This window comes from Dunckerocampus dactyliophorus, chromosome 5 (assembly GCF_027744805.1).
Source record: "Dunckerocampus dactyliophorus isolate RoL2022-P2 chromosome 5, RoL_Ddac_1.1, whole genome shotgun sequence".
Classification (NCBI taxonomy): Eukaryota; Metazoa; Chordata; class Actinopteri; order Syngnathiformes; family Syngnathidae; genus Dunckerocampus; species Dunckerocampus dactyliophorus.
In genome coordinates this window covers 5,684,557-5,706,171 of record NC_072823.1, presented here as the reverse complement: position 1 = coordinate 5,706,171, position 21,615 = coordinate 5,684,557, and the positions used below count along the sequence as shown (strand labels likewise).

At 40.5% G+C, this 21,615-nt stretch overlaps 1 protein-coding gene across 2 annotated transcripts in view; it reads left to right on the top strand.

The window, feature by feature from the left end:
• Positions 1-21,615, top strand: part of mical3a (microtubule associated monooxygenase, calponin and LIM domain containing 3a) — a 112,627-nt gene that overhangs the window by 14,462 nt on the left and 76,550 nt on the right. The window contains exons 2-3 of one of the 2 annotated variants that reach the window (XM_054777877.1): positions 1,887-2,163; positions 11,570-11,686. The gene's annotated coding sequence lies outside the window, so the exon portion shown is untranslated. Of the gene's footprint in view, positions 1-1,886; positions 2,164-6,171; positions 6,384-11,569; positions 11,687-21,615 lie in introns of those variants that run through there. The other variant, XM_054777878.1, reaches the window with a different exon arrangement.

Sequence of the window (21,615 nt, the reverse complement as noted above, 5' to 3'; positions counted from 1 at the left end):
CTCATCCGTTGTCTCCTAAAGCTTGTGATACTCACAGACTTGATAAAAAGCCTGCCAAGTCGACACTGACCTTCAGTATGTCAAGGATTCACTAAAGTGTGGCCCGTGTGCTGCCCTGCTGCGTCTGGCTTGTCATTAGAGCTGAGTTTGACACGCTTAATAGTCAGGCCTTATATTAAAGCATGAACCAGTGCAGGTGAACATGAATATGTTAGCAATGTAGGCAACGCGAACCAAAAATGTCTCCAAAAAGCAATCAGTCCAGCATGCAATCTACTTGGAGTTTACTTCTGGGGTCGAGCTAAGGTCAGGTAATGATTATTTACCATTCAAAATGATTCAGTCCACAATGTAAATTCTATTTGTTTAAGTCAATACACCAACAAGACAATTGAAATAGCAGTCAGCACATCAAATATTACATTCAGATCCTCTGCGGGCCATGGGAAGGCCAAAAGTAATTTCACTCATTTATTCAGGCCTCAGTCAGTCACTGATGACTATGGGCACTGTGCCCAGCCCATGGGATCGGTCAGTTTTTTTTGTCTGTAGTGCTGCCATGGCAATAGCAGGAAGGTCGTAGGGTTATCTCCGCATGTGCGTGCTTTCCGTCTGGCTCTCTTTTCTTCAAGGAGGCTCTGGAGCCTCTCCTCACCTGCCTTGAGTTGCCTACGGAGCATACCACGCCACTTGCTGCGGTCAGTTGTGCTAAAAACACACTCCTGTTGCATTCAGTAAGTATGTTACTTAAATGAGTCACCTTGGCTTGGGAAACTCATGCAAAATTAAGTAAAATTGCCTAATAGGGGCCAATACACAGTGTGAGTACTTCAGCGTACCAAAACACACCAGCAAGTCCGCCTCTGAATGGCTGAAGGAAAAAAAAAAGAAGACTTTGGAGTGGCCTAGTCAAAGTCCTGACCTGAAACCTATTGAGATGCTGTGGCTTGGCCTTAAAAAGGCGCTTCATGCTGGAAAACCCTCCAATCTGACTGAATTACAACAATTCTGCAAAGATGATTGGGCCAAAATTCCTCCACAGCGCTGTAAGAGACTCATTGCAAGTTATCACAAACTGCTAAGGGTGACAAACACCACTGTAGACAAACAACCATTCACACTCACATGGACATTTTAGAGTCTCCAATTGACCTAACATGCATACTTTTGGAATATGGAGGAAATCGGAGTACCCGCACATGGGGAAAACATGCAAACTCCGCACAGAGATGCCCCAACAGAGATTCCAACCCAGATCTTCCTGACTGTGTAGCCAACATGCTAACCATGAAAAAACACCCCCATCATGGTTTTTCACAAATATAATATTAAATCATTCAGTTTTGTGCTTAAATACGGCCTGTTTTTTAGTCAAAACATATGCATTTTTAAGCAAATGTTGTGCATTTTTGCCTTCATTAAACATTTTCATTCAAAGACGTAGTATTCCATACTGGTCACTACATGTCAGTGATGTTATAGTCAGTAATTGTTTGATGTTACTTTACCATAAAGGAGCAGCAGCAGTGTAGTGTCTGTTGTACGCAGAACTATAAATAGTTTGCTGTTGCCCCTGTGGATGAGGACTAGATTGTGGTTGGTCAGTGTGTAGAACAACCTCACATGGGTGCTCACTGCTCACATATATGTCCCGCAGCAGATGGGTTATTTCTGTGTTTAGGAGTGATGCATGAGTTGAGAGCATTTTGAGCTATTTGAGCACAGCTTGTTATGTGAGATGAGCTATTAGCGGTGACTCGGAGCAGTCAGCATGCCACTAAGTCAGTCAGGCAAAAGGAATTATCCCTGACCGTCAGCAGCGCCTCTTGAGTCTTTAAACTCAACCCCACCCTTTTAAAACACCTATTGTGTCTGTCTTCTTTCAGGATCCCTCCCATTTTGTGAACTGGAGGGCGTGTGACATCACAACATCACCCCCCCCCCACACTCCTACTGCTCCTCTCTCCCTGCCTCGGCGCGTGCGACCAATCAGCATGCAGGGATATCCAGTCACGTGTTTATCGCCTCTCGGTTTGGTAGCCATGACAACGAGCGCTGGTCCAGGCAGCATCTCGCCGTGGTGAGAAGGGTCGAAGGAGGGAGGAAAACATAAAGAGGATAAAATCCAAGCAAGAATCTTCCTCATGTCTTCCTCTCGCGACGGTAAGTACTTTGTTTTTACTCTCCGCGTTCGTCACAATGAAGAGCTCACTCCCCAGACGGAGGCCATTGTCAAGTGTATTTGGTAACGCGACCTGACAGATGCCGGTGAAGATTTCAGGAATGACATCATGTTGATTCCTTTGTTATATACAGTATGTGCAGGCCGCCTCACCAAGCTTGTTTATTTGTCTGCATGCTCCATTTACCTTCCACACATCATTATGACAAACAAGGAGAGGCATGGCGGAGAGCAGGTTGTGTGTAGCGCAGTTAGCCTTGGTTTCATAATGTGGCAAAATTGGCGGCGGTTTGTTGGAAAGTGTGCAGCAGCTCTTCCATTGCTCACGCTACCATTTTTCAATACCTGTCATTTTCCTAATTCGTTTGTCATTGCCACGGCGACCGGATTCCTAACTGTTACTGCTCAGGTTGTGTTAGCCTGAACATCAGCTAAAATAAGACAATAAGCACATGTGCGCATACTTATTTGTCGTAAGAGCAATAAACATAAAATGACTTAATTAAGTAGTGATACCCTATATAGATGTAACACTCACCTTCCCTTAAGTTTTCTGCAGTGCATCACAAAAGTGAGCATGCACCATTTTTAATCCTTTTGAGAATAATACAAATATTACACATTTACTTCAAAACACACGAGCACAAGTTTTGTTTATGTTTTATTTTCTCTGTTTATATCTACTATGTTGGATAATATGAGTGTAAAGGTGACTTTAGGGGTGTTATTTCATCTCTAGAGGGTGCTAATAATGTTAAAAACCGTGTTTAGAAGGCCAGAAACGGGTTTTCTATGCTCTAACTAGGAGTTAACCACAATAAACGAGGGATTACTGCACTCTCGTTTATAAAATACAGTTAGTACTGCGTGTCTGTGCTTGCTTTTGTAGTTGACTTTCTGTGTTCACAGTGCGTTCTAGCGAAGAATCAGGACTATGGGTCGCCATCAGCTGAAAACACACAACACTCGTTCATCATCAAAGGCTGTTGTCAGCCTTTGTACGAAACAAAGTAACAGCGAGTGTGTTGCAAAATAAATAAGTGTACAAAACTGTGAGACTGCCATGTAGATAAGTCAAGTTTGTAGTCAGCAAGTAGCACTTTTATTCCATACTGCGGCTTGAACCGTCTTCCCTTTCCTGTTCTCCTTTTTCACACATCCAGCAGCCCTCAGGGATTTGTTTAATTAGCAAATCCAAACAGGGCCTCAAGATTCCTTGTACAAAATGTCCTCGAGTGCTCCCTGAGATACTCTCAGCAATCCACACATTGCAGCTGCAACTGGTGTAATATACGTTTTAACCTGTATTATGCCAACATAAGGTATGAAAATGTGAGGTAATGTGGATGATTTGACTTACAGAATGAGAGAATTTGTTGATAATTGCATGCTTTGGTGTCAACACTGATCCATACATTGCGGTCCCACCAGAAAACATTGCTCCAAGCATTTGATAGAGGAATTAATCACTCTGCAAGTAGAATGATAACAATAATTATAATTTTGAAGAAGTTGTACAGGCTAAATTAGCCATCCTGGAGCGTAAAAGGTGGATTTTGTAATAATCATCAAGCTGACAGTGGCTTGTCTTAATTGTGACACAATGTTGGAATTGTATCACACAGCAGCTTGTACTTCAGTTGTTGGCTGTAGCTCATCTGAAGCCGCAGTGAGGACACTGTGCATGTGCGTGACCTTTTCCCCTGAAGCACCCAGCACACTTATGATGATAATCTTTATGGCTTTATATATGTCATCTGAATTTACTATGTGGATTCCTGGGTCATTGGTGGGAGTAATATCTTATTTCTCCATAGTATCAGTACATGATGATACACTCCTGATCAAAATGTTACGACCAGTTGAAAAATCGCAAGAATTTACATTTTACACTGTCGGATCTTAAGGAGGTTCTAAGCAGGGGTCTCAAACCCGCGGCCCGTGGGCCATTTGTGGCCCGCTGGGTCATATTTTGCGGCCCACGACTAGACATGGAGGAGTAGTGTAAATGCTATAAAAATATTTATTTTTTATATGATTCTACTTTATAGCATTGATCTACTTGAGAGACATGAGATGTTATGTTTTCTGAATGAGTTCAAAATAGCTTTACTGTTTTTCAGACACCGAAACTAAAATCCTGTTTACACTTGTTGCTAAAACATCCTCATCGGATTGTTGAGCTGCATACACAAGGCCTCACGCAGCGCAAAAGACAGTCATTTGGAACTTCTTCAGAGATTCTGTGGGTTATGGAACAAAAAAGTCAAGTGGTAGACCCAAGAAAACGTCACCGGCCATTGGCTCTCTGTGGAGACATGGAACTATCCTCGGCAAATGAACGTTGTTACAGGCAATGCAATAACCATCAGACAACATATGCAAGAGAAGGCTTTTCAGAAGAAAAAGGGTCTTCAAAGGGCTCATCTCATTTAACACCACAAATTTGCATGACAGTACCAAACATGGCACATTGAAAGGTGGAAGAAAGTGTTATTGTCCGATGAAACAAAATGGAACCTTGATGGCTTCCAACGTTACTGGCATGACAAGGAGATCCCACCTGAAATGTTTTCCACACGGCACAGTGGAGGGGGCACCATAATGATCTGGGCTGCTTTTTTCTTGGAACAGTGGAGCTTCAGGTTGTGCAGGGCCGTCAAACGGCAGATGGCTATGTGGAGATGTTGCAGGGGGCATCCCTCATGACTGAAGGCCTTTGTCTGTAATGATTGGCTTTTTCAACAGGACAACACTGCAGTTCACAATGCCCGCCTGACAAAGGACTTCTTCCAGAGGAATAAGATCACTCTTTTGGACCATCCTCCTTGATCTAAATCCAATTGAGAACATTTGGGGATGGATGGAAAGGGAAGTTTACAAAAATGGACATCAGTTCCAGACAGTGGATGCCTTTTGTGAAGGGTCTTAAACGTCTGAACAGCCTATTTCACGTTAATGCTTGTTTGCAATAAATTGCTTACTCTTTTTTTTTGTCTCACTCCCATTTCTTGTTTTTGCATTTTGAAGCTCTACTTAGAACCTCCTGAAGATTCAACAGTGCAAAATTTAAATTCCTGCAATTTTTCAACGGGTCTTTTTGTCAGGTGTTTATTACAGTAGGACAAAGCAAGTGATGCATATTTCTGTCTGTGGGAAGTTGGCCCACCCCACATTTTTCTGTCAGTTGCCTTACCATTTGAGAGTGATGGTTTGAAACTTGCAATTTTCCCAGGTTGTATAATCTTAAGTGGTTTTTCCCTCAGCCACTGCCCAGTATCCATTGTTAGAAAACCATTAGATAGGCTTTGGAATCCTGCTGAAGATTCCATTCAAGGGAAAAGACATTTAAAGATAGAGCAAGACAAAGCTGAGAGACACAACTAAGACATAGAGATGGATAGAGTAGATGAAATATTCATAATGCTCAGCACTTCTCATGGAGACTGCATTTATTATAACTCACCTATACTGCCTGTATAATTCTTCAAAAATAATGAGTAATATATATATATTACTAGAGCATTTCACTTGATTTTTTTGTTTTCTAAATATTATCATCATTAGATTTATTAATATAACTATTCTAATGTTATATAATACACTATTTTGTTATATTTTATTGACGTTTTTCAATATTGTGTTCAATAATACTTCTGCCTCAGAATGAAAAAATATGTTTTTGAAAAGTATTTAAAGCATCTGTTATTATTATTATTATGTACTATTTTGTTTTAATTGTCCTCGTGGGTAGCAGCACTGTTGCGTCACGCTGTAATGGACCAATCGGATTAAACGATGTTAAACCATGTTGGTCCGCTCCAATGAAATATGGGGGTTTCGGATTCTATCTTTAAAATAAAACGTGAGTGTGTAGGCCATTTTGGTACATGCCAACGTCAAAAGTAAATCTGGTTGATGTGGAGTTGTCATCCCAATGACGTTGAGTAATCTGTAGTAGTTTGGTGACGTGTTGTTATGTCTACCTTTAATCCGTCACCCCCTCCTTGCCCCGCCGCGATGGTTTCGACCGATCCTCCTCTGTCAGTTTCAAGTTGCGCCTTCTCTCGGCTGCGCCTCTTGGCCTCCTTCAGCCTTGTTCATTCACACTGTGGCATTTTGCGAGGGAACGTGGAATAACTAGCAAACATGGCTTCTTCCCCGCTACACATGAGTGGATTATAAACACACTAGCGTCAAGGTAAGAGGAGATTTTTTTGCCCTGTAGCTTGTCAAGTAGGTAAACATTCTTGAAGGTTTGCTGGGATTCGCTGACTGCAGCTCTTACCACGGTCGCCGACGTCGCGGTCTGTTTAATTCATTAGCGCCACCAACGACAATGTCCTCTCATAAAATTGACAGCATTAAAATACTAGTTTAGTGGTGCACCAATGCTCCTTGTTAATGTACTGTTTTGCTAGTCGGTCGTTCTCAGATGGGACGGGCACAGGCTGGTCTAGCTCATGTAACACATTGGGTGGTTGCGGTATCATTTTCACTCGGCGTATGTTCTGTCTAGTGACACATGCTAATTATCCTAATGCATTAATTATGCATGTAAAATTGTGCACAATTTTCATGTATTTATGGTTTAAGGTATCATTTCTTTAACAATGACATAATGTTTTTGTTAAAGACTACACACTATCCCACTTTTTGCGCAAAGTCTGCACGAGTAGGCTGCAACATACCTACAGTAGTGCCAACAAGCAATACACACGGTGAATGGAGTACTGAAAGTGTTTGGAAGCTAATGTATAGTCATGGTGTCAGATGAATAGAAGACAACCGCTATACCTAGATGGAATTACAAAAAGCTAAATACATACAGTAAAATTAAACACGTACTATTTAAAACTACTTACAGAGCAGTGCATGAATAGCAGTAGAACCCTACTACTAGCCCCATTCTGCTATGTCATGCAAAGCTGTACTGTATAGCTCAGCTAGTAGAGTACTTGGTTCTTAATCGCAGGTCATGACTTCAATTCCAGCATCAAGCTCAGGTACTAAACTACTTTATGTGGTACTATAAATGAAATATATTAGTCACTGTACTCTAATCACTGGCACCAATCAACTAATTAGGGGCGATGGTTTAAACGAGGAGACAGTGAACTCCGACTTTCAGATGTTTTCAGATTACAATTGCAAGGTGTCATTTCTTTAACAGTGACAGAGCAAGTCCAGACAGTATTGCATCTTCTGGACAAAGTCTGTTGGAGTAGGCTCCAGCATAACTAGTGCTAACAAGCAATACAAAAAGTGGATGGAGTACTCAAGTGTTTGTTAGTCACATACAACACGGACTATAGTCATGTGTCAGATGAATAGAAGAGAACAGCTTTTGTGGGAGGAGCTATCGCATTTGTTGATCTATTTATTTTATTGGAAGGAGTACCCCTGTCAACTGTCCTACCATGAAGAACTGCAGACATACCACTGGAAGCAGAACAGGACAAAGACAAGACTGACAATATATGAAATGAGAATGACAGATAAATGATCTGGTGATTAAAAAACGGATTTCTTTAAAACGTTAAGTGTGTATGTGTGTGAAAATTGTCCCACAGAATTGTAATCTCGTAATTAAATTTTTTTGTAGAATGGTGCAGCCCTATTACTGCAGCAGAGGTTTGTGCCGATCTTGTAGCTGCACTGCTTGTGTGATGTTTCTAATATATTTGCTTTCCTGCTATCTACTTAAGTCAGCAAGTGCTTAATGGTGTTGCTTGCTGCCTTGCTGGTTATGGTAATGGTTTCATTTATTTTGAACATTCATACCAGGTACATTGGAATACATCACATATTACAGTTCACAGTTCCACATGTCCAAAAGGAGTTGGAAGAAGCAAAGCTTATGTAAACCCCCCCATCCGTTTCACATCAATTAGAATAAATTTGTTCACTTCCTGTATTTTAAATGTACTATTTGCTTATTTAAAATACATAGGAAAATGATAAGTCAGTATAACAATGTGGTAAAATAGGAGTCTGGAAATACGAATGTTATTATCTAATGTTGTATTGTATTTGTACTTTATTTATCCCACAGCGGGGAAATTCACTTGTTACAGCAGCAAGCAAGATACGCAAGTAAAGAGTACAGTGTAAAGAATGCATATTGACTACAACATGGTTCAGGTGGTGCAGGTGTTGTAGAGCCTGACAGTGGTCGGTATGAAGGACCTGCGGAACCTCTCCTTCTTACACTGTGGGTGTAACAGTCTGCTGCTGAAGGAGCTGCTAAGGGAACCCACAGTGTCATGTAGCGGGTGAGAGGTGTTGTCCATGATGGATGTCAGCTTAGCCAACATCCTTCTCTCCCCCACTTCCTCCACGGAGTCCAGAGGACCGTCCAGGACAGAGCTCGCTCTCCTGATCAGTCTATTGATCCTGCTCCTGTCCCTGTCCGTGCTGCCCCCTCTCCAGCAGCCCACAGCATAGAAGATGGCTGAGGCCACCACAGAGTCATAAAAGGTCCGTAAAAGAGTCCTGCACACACCAAAGGACCTCAGTCTCCTCAGCAGGTGGAGGCGACTCTGGCCCTTCTTGTAGAGGGCGTGGGTGTTGACGGACCAGTCCAGTTTGTTGTTAAGGTGATCACCCAGGAATTTGTAGCTGTCTACCAACTCTATGTCCGCTCCCTGGATGTTCACCGGTGTGAAGTGAGATGTTTTCCTCTAGAAGTTAATGATCATCTCCTTTGTCTTGCTGGTGTTGAGTTGCAGCTGGTTAAGCTCACTCCAGCTGACAAAGTCCCTGATGACCGTCCTGTATTCCAGATCATTCCCCTCTGAAACACAACCCACAATGGCTGTGTCATCGGAGAACTTCTGGATGTGACACTGTGTGGAGTTGTGTGTGAAGTCCGAGGTGCAGAGGGTGAAGAGGAAAGGGGAGAGCACCATACCCTGAGGGGCACCTGTGCTGCAGAGTACCATGTCAGACATACAGTGACGGAGCCTCACATACTGTGGTCTGTTGGTGAGGTAGTCTATAACCCATGCAGTCAGGTGTTGGTCTACTCCCACACTCTCCATCTTCACTCTGAGTAGTGACGGCTGGATGGTGTTAAAGGCACTGGAGAAGTCAAAAAAGATGACCCTCACAGCGCTCCCGCTGTCCTCCAGGTGTAGCAGTGATCTGTGCAGCAGGTAGATCACTGCGTCGTCTACTCCGATCCGAGGCCGGTAAGCAAACTGCAGGGGGTCCAGCTGAGTGCCCACCAGGGCAATATTTCATTGAATTTACCATGGAGATTTAAATGTACACTCACATAGTGTGATCGTTTACCAAATGCAAATTTGTGCATTCAGGGCCTCAAGTACTATCTACTGTCCTCCTGTGCAAATGAATGCAGAGAATTAAAATATATATTTTGTTGACTGACTGCACCTTCAAAGTCAGCCTGTTTGTTAATGGGACACTAACAACTACTGCTTTTTTCTCTGTCCGCTAAGTGATGGAGCATTGGTTGTATTGATCAGTGGATTGACCTTTTGTCGTTCCTTTTTGTTCTTGTATTTCATCTGCACTTGTGAGACAGCAGCTGCACTCACTGCAATCAAAGGGTCTTGTTCAGCAGACTCATATTTATTTGGGATGTACTGTACCTACTTGTTTTAAACGGTGTTATCATAGGGTATTGTTGTCCTTCAAAGACACCAGGATTTGGATTAGAGAAGGATGTCTACTTTGCTGCACTCTGTGGAGAAGACATAAAAAAAACTGATAGACTGAGTCATCAGACTACTTGAAGCTATGACAAATAACAGCACTGTCTCTGGATGATATTTATGAGGTTATGTTATCTGCAACAGGCAAAAAGACTGGGGAGCTGCTGTTTTGTGAAAAAGTTTTGGTGTTAGCAAGTTTTAAAGACACTTTAATACAGTGGAACCCATTTATGTCGGCTTCCCATGGACCGTGCAGTACCTCGGTTTGTGCAGCTTGACATTTTTGTTGCTGTCGTTCACGCTGCTTAGTTTGAACGATCCCGGTTTCGATTCCGGTTGCTAACTTCAATTGATTCGGATTCTTTTAAGAGGCAGGGTCATACAAGTTTGCATGGTTTAACTGAGCGTGCTAACCAAAGTTCCCTTTGGATGAAATGTCTGAGCTTCCCAATGATTTTTTTAAAATTGTATGGACTTTGTATGAACTTTACTATGAATTTCTCACAGGGGTATTTTCAACTAATATGTACAGTAAATATCAAACCATTGAACTTGAATATAAATGCTATGACGTTTCTTTTCGCAGAGTACACTTTGACAAAAGATCTTTATTTTTGAAAACCTCGTCATTTCCACATACTGTGTTGTTGTCTTGGAGAACATGTTATTAAGGTCCTACAAACCTGGGTGCAGAATATCAAACTAACAAAAAAGATAAACTTGTAAAAAGTACAAGTGTAACGTTAGCTGGGTAATTGAGTTGACCCACCATATTAGCACTAGTACAATTTGTTTGCTGCTTCGCAAAAGATCGCCATAAATTATTGTTTTACTTACCTGATTCTGACTGGTTAGAGGAAGGCCAGCGTCAAAGACACACCATGAATCCGGAGGTGTTCGCTTCGGTGGTCTGCTTCTTCTATGTTGATGTTCACCGACTTCTTTTTTTGTTAGTGTTAGTGGCAATTTATTCCGGTTGGCAGACTGTGCATCGGAACTAGGACTGGGAATCTAAATACAAAAAAAAAAAGATTCCGGGAGATTGGGAACCGTAGTTCTGGTTTCCACCGATGCTCGAGACACGATGCCCAACCCTAGATGGTGAGGAAGTTCCAATACTACTGTATATAACATGCCAACATAAACCGACCAATTTTTAATAGAAATGACTCCTTTGGGTCCATGTACAGTATGTTGAAAAGTGAATATAAAAGAGGAAAAAAAAAGTAATTTCTGGTTGTTCTGATGTAAGGTAGCGATAAAGTTGGACATACAAATCAAATCAAAGCTGTTTCAAGCCCGGTTTCAGTTTGTCAGGCTTGCTTTATAGCATTGGCATTGCAAGTCTTCATTTGTGTTCAGTTGTTTAAAACACTTTATTACTGTGTTTAAATGGAACAGTCACAAGCTGATCATATACTGAGTATTATTGCCGTGTTCGTACAGCACTCCAGTCATTAAGTTTAGCCTTTTTCACATAGATTCCGCAAAATTGGCTCATCAGATACGTAGCACTCAGCAACTTAGCAAAGTGCGACCTTTCGTTATCTGTCACACAGTGACTCGGCCTCCTGCAAGCTGACAATTTGCTGTGTCATATAAATTGTTTGTCAAACAATTTGCTTTCAACACAACAGTGCAGCAGACTTGAGCCTCTGGTTTTATATTTCACACCTGTTTGAATTTTTCGCTATTCCCTTTTACACAGCCACCGTCCTACCTCTGTTGAATTCAACCCCCCCCATTCAGAGTGGGTAACGGTGCTGTTGACACAACAGTGACATGGGAAAAAGGCGGAAAATGATCTGCCTTAATAGTATGAAAGGTAAGTTTGTCTCTACTTGTGTGGTCATTTGGAACTTCACACTTTGAAAATGGTACCGAGTTTTACTTTTTAAGCCAGAAGCTAATTGTTTTACCGAGATGCTTGCCTTGTGTCGTGAAAGTAGTTTTCAGTGACATTTAGTTCCAGCTTTATGTTGATAAGTTGATGCCATTACTGGCTCATGCAGATCCAAGTGGTCATGGCAAAACAGAGTCACTTTAACCATTTTCTGGTTGTCTGTAAGGGGCCAGAATGAGTTCCAGTTGAGTCAGCCCCCACTGGGCTACAGAAAGCAGTGGAATTGGCAGCAGTTAGATGACAGGATAGAGAAGAGGAAGTCCTATGAAGGCAACCCCTGATGGGTCATAACCCAGCTGGATGTATCCCAAATGTTGGGTTTGGCCCAGAAGTTTATTGCTGTGACTTACTCATCAGAAGCTTGCTGATGACTAATGAAGTTCTACTGCCATCATTCATCCTGCCAGTCTCCCACATGACATCGAAGGGACACATTTCTATAACGACACGCAAAAACCTTGTTGACGTGAGAGACACTCAAGTGACTCACATTAACTGTAAAGAATAGACAAGTTACCATGTTAGCCTCTCAAATATGCATATTCAGAATAATGAAAGCAAACCATTTTTTTTTAAATTAATTTATTTTTTTAAAAAATAAAAAAATCTTAATCTGAAGGTTGTTGTTTTGATTAATCGAATTAATCAGGTAGGCCCTAAACACACAAAATCAATATGCACCAAACACAAATAGTTAGCAGTTTGGTCCCCGACATATCAGAAAAGAGGCAAAAATGTTGGTCACGTTTTTCCAAATTCAAAGCTGATGTGTGTGAATATCTTGTTTTACCTAAAACACAAAGGTAATAGGTCTGCTTTCGGGGGTGACTCAGGAAATTAAAATTAATATTCATATATGAGATGCGGAAATCAGGGGATATTTCAATTTTTAAACAAAACGATTTATCGAATGCTGAAATAATTGTCCAGTAATTGATTAATCATTGATTAATCCATGAATTAATTGTTGCAGCTCCAATGATACACATCTATTTATAGAGTCTGCAAAATAATGCATTTTTGAAATGTCAAATTGGTAGGATCGCTCTTTTATGGTCTTTTATGTACTGAACCTTGATTATACCGTACTGGTACACCACCACCAGAAATGTTTAAACATTAGTTGTCAGAAATGTGGAGCGCTTGCTCTTCTAATTTCCAAAGTCTAGTTCTGATGAACTTGTGAACTGTACCATAACATTCAAAACAAGCATGTCTTTATTGTGAGATTTTCATGTTTTGAGCTTTTGTGGCAGATACCTACTTTTGAATATGCAACGTGGATGTTGATTAAAAAAGTAGTAGTCGCAATCACTATAAATATGTACTGTAAAAGCGGGCAATTCACTGTTTGATTTATCTTCTTCTGTATGTTCTGTCTTTACTTAACACAGTATGAATGGTCACAGTTGTTAAAATTGTTTTCTGAGATTTCTGTGAATGGATTAAATATGCTGACTAATCGGGGTGACCTATGCTAACACAGTAAATTCAGTTGCATTATTCAGAGCTGCCACAGAACCGCTGGTTGAATTGGGTTTCTGCGTACATCGTTTGCAAGCATGGCTCTGTTCCATTTTTGTTGCTGATTTCCTACAACCCTGGATAAGATTTACCTCTTGCCGGTTTCTTGTGCCTTCCAGGTCAGAATTAGGTCATTACGTCGACCACATTCCTGAGAGTAGGCCAGTGAGTGTTTACATTTTGCTAGTCTGCTGACCCTTGAACACTGTAATAGAGTGCCACAATCTTGCTGTTCCTCCTGTCTGACTGATGAATGACACTGATTATCTGGAGCCAGGCGTGCACTGTTCAGAACTTGCATGTACTTTATGCACCATTTGGCTAAGTTGACATTTTTCTTGTTTAGCTTTAAAAAGCAGATTTTCTTGTACATGCTTTTCTTGTATATATATATTTTTTACTTTTTACACTTTTACCAGCATAGAGTGTGTACTTTTGTGACAGTAAATACAATGTCTGCTAATTAAATGCAAAAATCCTTACATTTGACGCAATCCATCTTTGGACAGTTTTGCCCATTATTTCAGAAACGGACAAATGGGATGTCAGTCTCTGCACACACAAAATCCTCAATAAACTGGTCTTATTTTGGACGCTCTCATGTTGAAGGCCAGAAGTGTGTTATGGTTATGGTTGAGACGAGCTGGGAGCAAGAATAAACGTGCCTCTCATCCTTATTTCACTCAGAACTTGCACAACAGGCATTGTAAAACACCTGTTTGCATTAACAAGCAGTAAAACACAACACGGTGTAAACACACATGTACAGCCTTAGTCACACACACCCAGCCACACTAGCATGCTCTCAACCCTGCTTGCTTCCATTCACGCTCCTTCGAAGTTTTTTTTGGCAACATTTGCTGGTGTTTCATTCAGGTCGCCGTCTTGACATGTGGACTAGTGTTGGTGATGAGATTTTGCCGGTCCGCCGGGGAAATACTTCCCCACACTTCTCCTCACGATGACAGGATTTTGCTCACATTATGTCAATTTCCACAAGATTCTACGTTTAACAGTAGATTCCATTTTAATCGGCCAAATCCGTTAACGGGGAAGTCATATGGTCCTAATTTAGTGTTAGATCTAGATTATATAGTCATATATTTTAAAGCGATACTTTATTTTAAGATACAAATTGGTTAGAAAATAATTTTTCTCGCCATGTCACACTTTCCTGTTTTGTTGGTGAAACAAACAACAACGAATACAGTCCTGTCTTGACTATTTATTTAAATTAATTAATGAATTGGACAACTTTCTGGGAGTGGCGCTCACCTTTTTTTTACAGTTCTGAGCTATGAGGATTGTACAAACTACATTATAGACTGTTGCGTTATGGTTTATTACGGTTCAAATGATGCTATTCCAGTTAAGAGTTATGCTATTTTCACCAAAAATGGTGAATGAAAAGCATTTGTACGACATTTTGAGAATGATCTGATGCTAGCTTTTTATTTCGGAAAAACTTTTTTTTTTTTGTATGATTTCATCTTTCAAGTCATCTGACATCTCCTTGTCCAGCTGGGTGTGCAGAACAGCATGCTGCGACAATGTTGCTCTTGGTAACTTTATACCGTTATAGTAAGCAGTGTTTTACAAGAGAGAATTAAATGCAGCAGTCATGCAACAGGTGGTTACAGGCCCAAACACAGAGTAAGGAGTCGTGCTGACTAAGATAATCCTACCAAGAGGGCATGTCTTGTTCTGCTGATATTTATGTCCTTGCTTGTTGTTGTCTTCAGGTTTCACTGATCGTATTCGGTATCTGGCAATGGTTAAGGAACGTGGCCTTTGACCGAACGGCCCCAGGTTCGATTACGAGGACTGTTAAGCGATATGCATCATTCAAGGACGAACCAAACCAAATAGCTTTTCTTGTGCTCTGAAGCTGCCCACTGTTCACCTCATCTTGTCATACTCGATGCAAATTAATTCAAATGTTGTCAGACATTGTTTTTTGTGCAGTATTCATGGGGGCCTAGCGATGCAACTGCCCACTCCAAACTGATTTACCAGAAATTTAGTTGGCAGTGTTGACAAACATTGAGTTGTTTCTCTGATACTGCACATGTAGCATCTGCTAGTACCGCTTTGTTTTAGCTTTTTGCCACAGATCTGTGTATAAATTAAATGGAGTAAAAGGAATCACTTTGCTTTGTTTTGCAGAGACTAACTTTTCATCATAATGAAACACTCCAATGAGACAAAATTGCCCGGACTGTGCTGTAGGCGGTTTAGGCCGAGCAAAGCAAGTGCCCCTTTCCTCCTACATGTGACGTGTTGTAAACAAACATGGCGTCGATCGTCTGGGACCTCCCCACTGCCTCAGAAACCTTGCGCTCTAGTCGCACCAAACGCTCCGCAAACACTTTGCGACAAGAGAAATAAACATTGACTCTCAACACACCAAACTCGATGATGCTCGTGCCGCCAAGGAAGCTGCGGCGTATGCCACCATTGCCAAAGACGCCACCCCCCGTCAGCTGGCAAAGCACTCCGAGCCACAGAGTCACCACTATTTTTTATTATTTTTTATTTTTTTACTTTTTAAAAAAAATTTTGTCAGTAGTAGTGATATCATGATATTTAGTGTGGACAAATCTACAGGTACAGTTTGTCAAATCTAACTTTGTTTGAGTTCTTCTTACCTACAGGTGTGCACAAACTATCGTTAAATCTAAATTTAAAATATAATACACATAAAAATTTACAGTATGTTACTAGTATCAGTCTTGACAAGCTAGCGGTATCATCTTAAAAAAATATGCTGTGCATCCCTAGTATATATCATGAAAATGAAGAAACGAAAGGATATTACACCACAAAATATGTTTTTAAAAAATTTGTTTTTTTGGGAAAGGGGAGGCCCCGGTTGGACGATATATTCTCCGAGGGGAGGCTTACTGTACCTCACTTTAACCGCTAGTCTATACAATGTATGAGCTCAAATTTTTGCTTTGACTTTAACTTTTACTTTTGACTATAAGCATTTTAATAGTTTGCCAGCATTGTTCTGTGTGATGCGTGAGTTTTTTAATATATATATATATATTTAAAAAAAAAAATTAAACTTTGAAATGCAGACATACAAACTGGGTTTCTTAAGGAAGTCCTTGCAGGAGCAGAAATGATGAACAGCCTCGTTCCACATCTCACAGTCTTCACAGAGATGCCATTTGTTTATCATCCGAACAGCTCGCTTCGCCCACGCATCAGATTAGGGATAGGAACTGGTGATGTGACGGGATTATGGCATGTACTGGACCATAGTTTCATGTCCCCCTCAGTGCTTTGCAATGTGACAAGTTGATGCTTTAGTCTCGTTAGATGATACTGACGGCTAACATTTTGAGCTGCAAAGTAAAAATTTGTCAGGCATATGGTTGGAATGGTCTCTTGATGAGTTATTCTGTTTCCATCCATATTTCAATACTGAGCGCAAAAGAAGAGCTCAAACGGCAACGTTGAACTATATATTCCCTTGGCCTGAAAAGAAATAGACACCTAACAGGGGCTCAGAGTTGTGTATTAAGTGCAGGATATATGGGGTTCGTTCAATTGTGTTGGCCACATTATTTTGATGATGATCATTAGGCCTGTCACAAATTTGCTGGACGATAATTGGCCTACAAATTATTGTTGATAATCGATATTATTGACAACATTTTTTGAGACGATGGCATAATGAGAGTACATCGTATCAAAAGCAATAAACTAAGTTTTCAAGAGTATGTAACAATGGAATGTCAAGAGCTTAAATAAAAATCACTAGCTGGCACTAGCGCACTGCTACTATTTACATCCATTTTCATCTGCAGTCATGGCAATGAGAATCGTTCGTGAGGAGCCCAGGCTTTTGCGCTGTTTTACAGATGCACCGTCAACCGATAGTTTCGCGATACCCTGCATGTCTCTGCAATCGAATATTCAAAGGATTTATGGCTGATTCTTATTGATCGAGGAAGCTGCTACTGACACGGCCGTATCTCTCGCTTGTCAAACCGGATAGCCGGTTGCATCGGTGTAGCAAATCTTTTTTTGATGTTTGTGCTTTTCTGTGTAGTCTTGACAAAGACCGGACTAGTTTCTGTCCCTGTTGGATACAGTCTCTGATTACACACCCTAGTTCAGTGAGAACTGAGGATTGGAGTGTCCAGGTAACTAGAGCCATGTAATCGTACCGCTGCACTCTTCCAGCGAGCCAATGCAAATGAACAACACGGCGTTCTGCTTGCATGAAAGATGTAGGGGAGCAAGCAGTGTGTGCTATTGATAGCAGCAGGGCTGTGCGTCAGTGTTTCAGCATGCTAACTTCGTTCCTCTTGTGGTTCAGTCATTTTTGGCTACATAGTTGCCATGCCTGCTCTGGTATTTATGAATGGCATGGGCTGAATTTAGAGATTTTCTTGATTATAATGACTGTTGCAAAGTCTTCTAATTGAGCTCATCTGATACCTGTAAATTAGTCTGTGAAAAGGCTCCAAATTATTGCTTTGAAGCCAGTCCATCTGATATCCTTTAACAGGGTGTGATGTAACCAATGGAGTTTAAAAAAAAACAAAAAAAGCTAACTCTTTGGGGCCTCTAGGGTTGCTTTGGCAGCCCAACTAAGAAGGCTGGAATTGGACTAAATGAAGCCTCATATATATTAGTTAGCATTAGGGGTGTCACAAGATCTTGTGAAATTAAAACATGACGTGATTTCTCGTTCAGAAAAAGGACGATAATAAATAAACTAATCACATGATGAATGAAAATTAACTTGATAATTTTTCTAGCTTCATTATATGTGCATGAGTGTCTCCCGTCTCCCGCCTCCAAACAGGCAAGAATGGAGTGAGCCCTTTTGTCATTCGTGCAGCGTTTGTCTCGGTGGGTGGAGGCGGGGCCGCTAGCATACACACTGTGCAGAGGAGCGTAACGTAGTAGAAATTAAATTAGTAGATGCAATATATTGTTTGATAAATATTTTTTCATTTTTCATTCTCTTAAAAGTAACGTGAAATATTGTATCGTATTTTTCTTGCAGACCCAATCTTGTGTATTGTCTCATCTTTTGTACTGTCTTGTGACACCCCCAGTTATCATCATTAGTTATGGTACTAATGAGTGACGTGTCATTTTATGCTGTTGGTAATTTTGAGGTTGTTTATAGCCTAGGGCAGTGGACAAGATGACTTTATTGAGTTGAAATTGTGGTGCAGACAAAGAGGCGCCATGTGTACAGTAAGAAACTGGTCAAACAAAGTTTAGGATTTATGAAAGGTGGTTCAGGTTCCTGTGGTGGTTATTAGTGTTACTAACAAACCACTCCAACCAGCCTTGAAAAATATTGTAGTCATAAAGTGGGATACACAAAATCAGTTTTGTAGAAAAAGTGCATGTACTTTAAAAAAAAAACAAAACAACTTTCCACACAGAGTCAAACTCAGGGCCACCTGGCTCTGAGGCAGATGTTCTAACCACAGTTTTGTTACTATTACAAAACAAATTCATTTTCTTACGCTTACACTGTTCAGGGTTAAAGTATATTTTTTACAGTTTGAAAAGAAAAGGTTGACTATAGATTGCCTATATAATTCCGTCATTGCTAAAAGTGACACACAGTAGGTTACAGTGACACAGTCATAAGAGTTCTATTTTGAGAAAGGAAAGGGTGGAGGGCAACGAGGGTCTCTCTGGGATGTGTAATTCTTCTAATTGGAGAATACATTTTGAAGAAAGTATTTAGCCATGTGATCACTGCATTGGAAGGAACTGAAAATGAAAGAAAATGTAGTTTATAGTTTATGAAACAGCTTCCACTCTTCTAGTCTGATATTGAAGATTTTGAGCCGTTTTTTGGTCCATTTGTGAGGCGTGAGGGACAGGTGTATGATCTTGGACTTGAGAGAAGGCCTGCTGGCTCTCCATCCCTTGTTGTAATTAATTGTGGAGATGTTCGGGGTTTTGATCAGGGGTTCTTTCTTGCAAAACTCATCCAAGCATTCCTTTGTAGACCTTTCTTTTTGCACTGTCAGGCTCGGACAGGAAAGGCCTTTCCCCAGCCCAGACTGTTCCCACAAAGTTTGAAAATTTTTGATATACTCATTATTTATCCGGTTTCACCCCTCGAGGATGCTCCTGATACTGTTTCACAAAATTCTCCCAATTCAGAACCAATAAGGCATTACAATGAATCAAAATGCATGTGAGACTTTGAGAGAAATAGACATTGAACTTGTTGTATATAAAGTATATAAAACTAACATGTAATTGAAGAGGGCGAAAATGATTTGTTGATTAAGCACAACATATGACTATTGCTTGTCCAAAACGGTGTGGCTCTGTGACATGTACAGAAGTGTACAGAAAGGAAGGATATCTAAAAAATAAATGCTCAAATGCACGTTTTCCTATTGTTGAAAATATGCACATCTACCCTGCTATAAACATTCAGATACCAGCGTATTTGTCTGCTCAAGAATATAAATACAATTCTAATAAAATGTAAAAAAAAATCAGCAAATAGTGTATTTCCACTGCTTTACTCACGTAAATACAAAGTCATTGAGAGGCCTGTTTTGTTAGTGTGACCTAGTGCAAGCAGTGTATAAATAGACTACAGTCATGGCTGCATTAATAGTTCAGCTATACAACTGGGTGTAGCCTTGAACACATTTTATGGCCTTAATATTCTGCTACAAGCTTTCCTTCTGTGAAAGTATTCAGCTTTTTCAAGGAGAACTTATCACCCTGCCGGCTTGGAATTTTCTACCGTTAGATGAGAGGTGAAGGAAGAGAGTCCCTTTTGGGCGCCCTGAGAGCATCAGCCCGGAAGGACACAATACCATTTAAGGATGCACACCAATGCACACAGTCACCCGAGTCATCTCAGCTATTTGGTACACTGTGGTGGATAAACAGTTTAGCACGTCTGTGGTTTGAGTGCCATCCCAAACCCCTCTGATCCCTCATTGCATGCTGGTGTTTCTTATAGCAACAGTAACAACGTCATCTTTGTCACACCTTTATTTTACCGTGATTTCCAAACTATAGAAGACACTGGTATGTAATGAGGGGAAAAAAGATTTGTACATACGGTATATATGCTGTACCTGTCTACAAACGGCAAGTTTCCACGTTGTAACATGGGATATGTAGTGCATAGGAAGATGTTGCACAGAAATACTTCTGATTTAAATAATTGCTTTTTTCTAAACTGTGCCGAACAGAAAAGTCATTCATCGCCGTCCTCCTCCTCCTTCTGGGAACTAAAACCACACAAGTCATCTTATTTAGCATCACAACTGAACAGCCTTATAATTTCTTTGTCACACAATTTGTCAGTCCCTCTTGCTTTCTTTTGTGGTTGCTCTTGTGAGGCAAATTAGCCATTTAGCTTGAGCTGTCCTCTTCAGGAGTTGGTGATAGTGGACAGTTGGCGGTCCGAGTTGTCCAAGAAGAAGCTGTAGTAATTACACACTTTTGATCAAACCTACTTAAGATGTGTCAAAGATTGTTGCATAATTTAAAACGGGATTTTACTACGAAGTACCTTGCCCTTACCTCTAGTGTGGACTACCCTTTCATTATAATGCTGCATTGCTATAGTCCCCATGGAGCCTAACCTTTGTTCACCTTGTATCCCTTTATTTTTTTACCTCAACCACACCTGATCCGATAGAAAATATTAGGAAAATGTCTTTCCAATCTAATACAATCCAATTTACAGTGGAACTTTGCTTAGCGTTGTGAATTTGTTCCAGAAGGTCTGACCCTAACCAAAAATGTTTCCCCCATTAGAAATAGTGTAACTCCAATTAACCTGTTCCAGAAAGCCACACATTGTAGTACAAAACACGTTTTTGTAGTTTTACAATTATATACGTGCATAAAACAATTCAAAATGCATATAAATACTATATATATAAATGATGAATAAAAGGAAAATGAACATTTACGGTTACTTTTACCTTCAGTGAAGACGTGATTCCTGCCAAAGACACAAAGTGGCAGCGAGATCAACGCGGGCACCACCTCCGTGGTTGGTCATGAGTTATTTCCTGAATAGTGTTTCTCACCTCCATAACCCAAAATGGAGCCAAAGAAAGTTGCGAGTGCCAGTATTTTGATAAAAAAGGTGAGAAACAATTAAAAACTATTTTTTTTTTAAAAAGAAACTAAAACAAGTAGACACAAATAAAAAAAAGAAAAGACACACGTTGCCATTATTATGTACTTTAGTGGGCCTTAAGCAGCAAATGAAGCGAACAAATGATGTTTTTATCAAGAATTTTAATTTATGGCTGCAGTAGTACTTATTTGCCCCCTGCACTGTTTGTTTG